Source organism: Microtus pennsylvanicus, chromosome X, assembly GCF_037038515.1.
Source record: "Microtus pennsylvanicus isolate mMicPen1 chromosome X, mMicPen1.hap1, whole genome shotgun sequence".
Classification (NCBI taxonomy): domain Eukaryota; kingdom Metazoa; phylum Chordata; class Mammalia; order Rodentia; family Cricetidae; genus Microtus; species Microtus pennsylvanicus.
The window spans coordinates 105,831,358-105,837,543 of record NC_134601.1 but is presented as its reverse complement, the minus strand read 5'-3'; the positions used below and the strand labels follow the sequence as shown (position 1 = coordinate 105,837,543).

General features: G+C 43.7%; 3 pseudogenes; all 3 read left to right on the top strand.

Moving 5' to 3' along the window:
* Positions 1 to 323: 323 nt before the first annotated feature.
* On the top strand, positions 324 to 1,882 carry LOC142840467 (ubiquitin-like protein 5 pseudogene; annotated as a pseudogene).
* A 116-nt stretch (positions 1,883 to 1,998) lies between these two features.
* On the top strand, positions 1,999 to 2,940 carry LOC142841114 (splicing factor YJU2 pseudogene; annotated as a pseudogene).
* A 1,575-nt stretch (positions 2,941 to 4,515) lies between these two features.
* LOC142840466 (ubiquitin-like protein 5 pseudogene) lies at positions 4,516 to 6,074 on the top strand (annotated as a pseudogene).
* The last annotated feature ends 112 nt before the right edge of the window (positions 6,075 to 6,186 follow it).

The following is a 6,186-nucleotide window of genomic DNA, read 5'->3' as shown; positions in this document are numbered from 1 at the left end:
CTTCTCCTTCACCTTCCCTCCATCTTACCCCCATCCTTCCCCCCATTCACTCCTTAGAGGGGGTAAGGCTTCCCATAAGGAGCCGAAACATCTAGCACATTGCTTTGAGGCAGCACCAAGTCCCTCCCACTAAATCTAGGCTGAACAAGGTATCTATCCAGAGAGAATGGGTTCCAAAATGCCAGAACAGTCTTCCCCAGCCTTACCACTGACACCCACACTCAGAGGGCCTAATTTGGTCCTATGCTGGTTCCCTCACTGTCAGGCCAGAGTTGGTAGACCCCATTAGCTCAGGAAATATTTCTTTTTTAAAATTCAAAATAATGGTAGAGAAGGCTGAATTGTTATTTGGAAGGGATGAAAATAAAAGAACACTGCTATATATTCTAAATACACTTGGTAAAATACTGCACACTCTGGAGCAGAGTCTTCATGATTTTCTACCAACAATAAAACATTTGTACTAAGAATTTACAGAAGACTAAAATTGGAAAGTGTATTAGAAATATGCTGTTTCAAAACCCTGAAAGATTAATATTCAGGAGGATGCCTGTATGTTTTTCTTTGGGTTCTCCTTCTTATTTAGCTTCGCTAGGATCACTAATTATAGGCTCAATGTCTTTTATTTATGGCTAGAAACCAAATATGAGTGAGTACATCCCATGTTCCTCTTTTTGGGTCTGGCTTACCTCACTCAGGATAGTGTTTTCTATTTCCATCCATTTGCATGCAAAATTCAAGAAGTCCTTGTTTTTTACTGCTGAGTAGTACACTAATATGTATATATTTCATACTTTCTTCATCCATTCTTCCATTGAAGGGCATCTAGGTTGTTTCCAGGTTCTGGCTATTACAAACAATGCTGCTATGAACATAGTTGAGCATATACTTTTGTTGTATGATAGGGCATCTCTTGGGTATATACCTACATTGGAGCACCAGATAGAAATCTCAAGGTCCAAATCAGGAGCAGAAGGAGAGAGAGCACGAGCAAGGAACTCAGGACCGCGAGGGGTGCACCCACACACTGAGACAGTGGGGATGTTCTATTGGGAACTCAAAAAGGCCAGCTGGCCTGGGTCTGAAAAAGCCTGGGATAAAACCGGACTCGGTGAATATAGCGGACAATGAGGACTACTGAGAACTCACGAACAATGGCGATGGGTTTCGATCCTACTGCACGTACTGGCTTTGTGGGAGCCTAGGCAGTTTGGAGGCTCACCTTACTGGACCTGGATGGAGGTGGGGGTTCCTTGGACTTCCCACAGGCAGGGATCCCTGATTGCTCTTTGGGATGAGGAGGGAGGGGGACTTGATTGGGAGAGGGGGAGGGAAATGGGAGGCGGTGGTAGGGAAGAGACAGAAATCTTTAATAAATAAATAAATTTGTTAAAAAAAAGAAAAGAGATTTATATATTTAAACCAATGAAATAAATCACTGGTTGGTTACAAGAAAAAAAAAAAAGAATGTAATGGTGGGTCCGAATAAATAGCGAGGGGACCGAAGAACACTGCTCCTCAGGGCTCTGCGTTCGAGCTAGGTATTGTGTCGTCTATAAGTTCCACGGGTTAGTGGTCCAGCCACAACGATTGAGGTCGTTTGCAATGACCATCTAGGGAAGAAAGTCCGCTTCAAGTGCAACACCGATGACACCATCGGGGACTTGAAGAAACTGATAGTGGCCCAAAGTGGCACCCGTTGAACAAAGATCGTCCTGAAAAAGTGGTACACGATTTTTAAGGACCACGTGTCTCTGGAAGATTATGAAATCCATGATGGGATGAACCTGGAGCTTTATTACCAGTAGACGGGAATTCCTTCTCCTTGCCTACTGTGCCTTCCTCTCCCACCCTCATTTGACACTAGTATAGATGTCCATTTTTAACATCCACATGAATTAAAAAACTTCAGTGCTGCTTTGTTCCTGTCCAAAAAGGAAAAAAGAAAAAGAAAAAAGAACACTTCTCCTTTGCTTGCTCCACAAACAGGAAGCCAATATGTCGGAACGGAAAATTCTAAACAAATACTACCCACCTGACTTCGACCCATCAAAAATCCCGAAACTCAAGCTACCCAAGGACCGGCAGTACGTGGTTCGACTGATGGTCCCCTTCAACATGAGGTGTAAGACATGTGGAGAATACATCTACAAGGGGAAGAAGTTCAATGCACGCAAGGAAATTGTCCAGAACGAGGCCTACCTGGACCTGCCTATCTTCCGCTTCTATATCAAGTGCACGCACTGCTTGGCCGAGATCACCTTCAAGACAGACCCTGAGAACACGAGCTACACTGTGGAGCATGGAGCCACAAGCAACTTCCAGGCAGAGAAGCTCCTGGAGGAGGAGGAAAAGCGTGTGCAAAAGGAGCTGAACAACCCCATGAAGGTCCTAGAGAAAAGCACAAAAGACTGGAAGCTGGAGATGGAGGTGCTGGAAAATCTGCAGGAGCTGAAGGACCTGAACCAGAGGCAGGCACACGTGGACTTTGAGGCCATGTTGCTGCAGCACCGCCTGTCACAGGAACAGCAGCGACAGCAGGAGGAGGAGGAAGATGAGCGTGAGATTGCAGCCTTGCTGGAGGAGGCTCGCCACCGCAGGCTTCTGGAGGATTCTGACTCAGAAGATGAAGCTCCGCCTTCCCGACCAAGCTCAGCAGCAAAACCCAACCCCACAGCCATCCTGGTCGAGTCACCGAAGGCCAAGAGGAAGGCAGAGGCAGCGCGCAGCAGGGCACAGCTGGCCGGATTGGTGGTGCCAAAGAAGGTGAAGGCGGGAGCCAACAGGGGCTCAGAGCAGCTCCAGATGCCTGCCGTGGGTGCCCCCGAGAGCAGGAAGACAGCCAACCTTGCACCCCAGACACCCGGGGCCTCCTCCCTGAGCCAGCTGAGTGCATATGGGGACAGCGAGGACAGTGACTGCTGAGCCCCTACAGCTACATCACAGACCCAAGAAACCAGAGGAGGAGATGGGATCAAGGAAGGCACCTTCAGCAAGTTCCTCTTGACCATGACTCTATTGGTCCCAACATTCTTGCTTCCGTTTCTGCAGTGAGAGAAGTCCTCTGCAAGGTCAGCAGCCTCTCACTGAGCCCTACTCCTGAGACTTTTATCTACATAAAAATCTACTTAATCTCCGTGCTGTTCTGTGTATCTGCCGCCTTTACTTTGTCTCTCTCTCCAGGAAGCCTCGGGATGCTATTCCTTTCTGTAGCTCAGGATGGTACATCGCCCACAATGCTTGCATCCTTACGTTTTTTCCCTATAGAACTCCCATTAGTCCATACATAATTAAAATTGATTTCCCCCATCAAAAAAAAAAAAAAAGAATGTAATGGTGGATCTGAGAGGAGTTACTGGAGGGATAAATATCAAAACGCATTGTGTAGAATTCTCAAAGAATTAATAAAATATTTAAAATGCACATATTTCATATATAAAATATTTCTAGATTCTAGAATATGTCAAACAGCACAAAGGCTTAAGTAAGAATCATCAAATTCATAAAATATTCACCACTAACAGGTTGTAGTAGCTTGATCTTAGCTGGCTACTGTGATCAATATTATAATAGACCTGTATGATGTTGACTAGACAGAAGTAGTGCTAGCACCTCAGAAATTTTTTCTGCATCATTTCAGCACAAATCTGTCTTGGAGGATTTGCCTCCCATTACTGGTAGCTAATCTACAGGCCGAACAAGGAAGTCTAATTACAAAGTCCTTCTTCTAGATGTCTCTTTGCCAAGACAGCCTGTCTTAATTTCTCCTTCATCTCCCTGTTGTTCTTATTTTGATGTCTGTCTTTTTCTCAGTATCTTTTTCTGACTCAAACATAAATTGTTAGTTTTATCTCTTTTGAAAGCTAAAGGAGAATAACCAACTATATAATCAAAACTTTCTTTTCTTGACATTGTTTATATTAGGAAGGTGTTACAATCACAGAGTATAGTATTAATGCATGCCTGTACTCTTATTTCTGAGAAGTTTTATGCTCATTTGTTTGGAAGTCTGGGGAAGAATTCAAGAGTTTGATAATTCTCAGAAAAAAAATACCTTTTATTTATATCCTAAAAGAAAATCTCTCTTGCAATGAATTAAAGCACAGATACAGAAATAATTTTAAGAGCTATTTAAAAAACTATCTTTTCACAATTTTTATGTCGAATCCAGTTCCCACTACCTCCCCTCCTTCTTCTCCTTCACCTTCCCTCCATCTTACCCCCATCCTTCCCCCCATTCACTCCTTAGAGGGGGTAAGGCTTCCCATAAGGAGCCGAAACATCTAGCACATTGCTTTGAGGCAGCACCAAGTCCCTCCCACTAAATCTAGGCTGAACAAGGTATCTATCCAGAGAGAATGGGTTCCAAAATGCCAGAACAGTCTTCCCCAGCCTTACCACTGACACCCACACTCAGAGGGCCTAATTTGGTCCTATGCTGGTTCCCTCACTGTCAGGCCAGAGTTGGTAGACCCCATTAGCTCAGGAAATATTTCTTTTTTAAAATTCAAAATAATGGTAGAGAAGGCTGAATTGTTATTTGGAAGGGATGAAAATAAAAGAACACTGCTATATATTCTAAATACACTTGGTAAAATACTGCACACTCTGGAGCAGAGTCTTCATGATTTTCTACCAACAATAAAACATTTGTACTAAGAATTTACAGAAGACTAAAATTGGAAAGTGTATTAGAAATATGCTGTTTCAAAACCCTGAAAGATTAATATTCAGGAGGATGCCTGTATGTTTTTCTTTGGGTTCTCCTTCTTATTTAGCTTCGCTAGGATCACTAATTATAGGCTCAATGTCTTTTATTTATGGCTAGAAACCAAATATGAGTGAGTACATCCCATGTTCCTCTTTTTGGGTCTGGCTTACCTCACTCAGGATAGTGTTTTCTATTTCCATCCATTTGCATGCAAAATTCAAGAAGTCCTTGTTTTTTACTGCTGAGTAGTACACTAATATGTATATATTTCATACTTTCTTCATCCATTCTTCCATTGAAGGGCATCTAGGTTGTTTCCAGGTTCTGGCTATTACAAACAATGCTGCTATGAACATAGTTGAGCATATACTTTTGTTGTATGATAGGGCATCTCTTGGGTATATACCTACATTGGAGCACCAGATAGAAATCTCAAGGTCCAAATCAGGAGCAGAAGGAGAGAGAGCACGAGCAAGGAACTCAGGACCGCGAGGGGTGCACCCACACACTGAGACAGTGGGGATGTTCTATTGGGAACTCAAAAAGGCCAGCTGGCCTGGGTCTGAAAAAGCCTGGGATAAAACCGGACTCGGTGAATATAGCGGACAATGAGGACTACTGAGAACTCACGAACAATGGCGATGGGTTTCGATCCTACTGCACGTACTGGCTTTGTGGGAGCCTAGGCAGTTTGGAGGCTCACCTTACTGGACCTGGATGGAGGTGGGGGTTCCTTGGACTTCCCACAGGCAGGGATCCCTGATTGCTCTTTGGGATGAGGAGGGAGGGGGACTTGATTGGGAGAGGGGGAGGGAAATGGGAGGCGGTGGTAGGGAAGAGACAGAAATCTTTAATAAATAAATAAATTTGTTAAAAAAAAGAAAAGAGATTTATATATTTAAACCAATGAAATAAATCACTGGTTGGTTACAAGAAAAAAAAAAAAGAATGTAATGGTGGGTCCGAATAAATAGCGAGGGGACCGAAGAACACTGCTCCTCAGGGCTCTGCGTTCGAGCTAGGTATTGTGTCGTCTATAAGTTCCACGGGTTAGTGGTCCAGCCACAACGATTGAGGTCGTTTGCAATGACCATCTAGGGAAGAAAGTCCGCTTCAAGTGCAACACCGATGACACCATCGGGGACTTGAAGAAACTGATAGTGGCCCAAAGTGGCACCCGTTGAACAAAGATCGTCCTGAAAAAGTGGTACACGATTTTTAAGGACCACGTGTCTCTGGAAGATTATGAAATCCATGATGGGATGAACCTGGAGCTTTATTACCAGTAGACGGGAATTCCTTCTCCTTGCCTACTGTGCCTTCCTCTCCCACCCTCATTTGACACTAGTATAGATGTCCATTTTTAACATCCACATGAATTAAAAAACTTCAGTGCTGCTTTGTTCCTGTCCAAAAAGGAAAAAAGAAAAAGAAAAAAGAACACTTCTCCTTTGCTTGCTCCACAAACAGGAAGC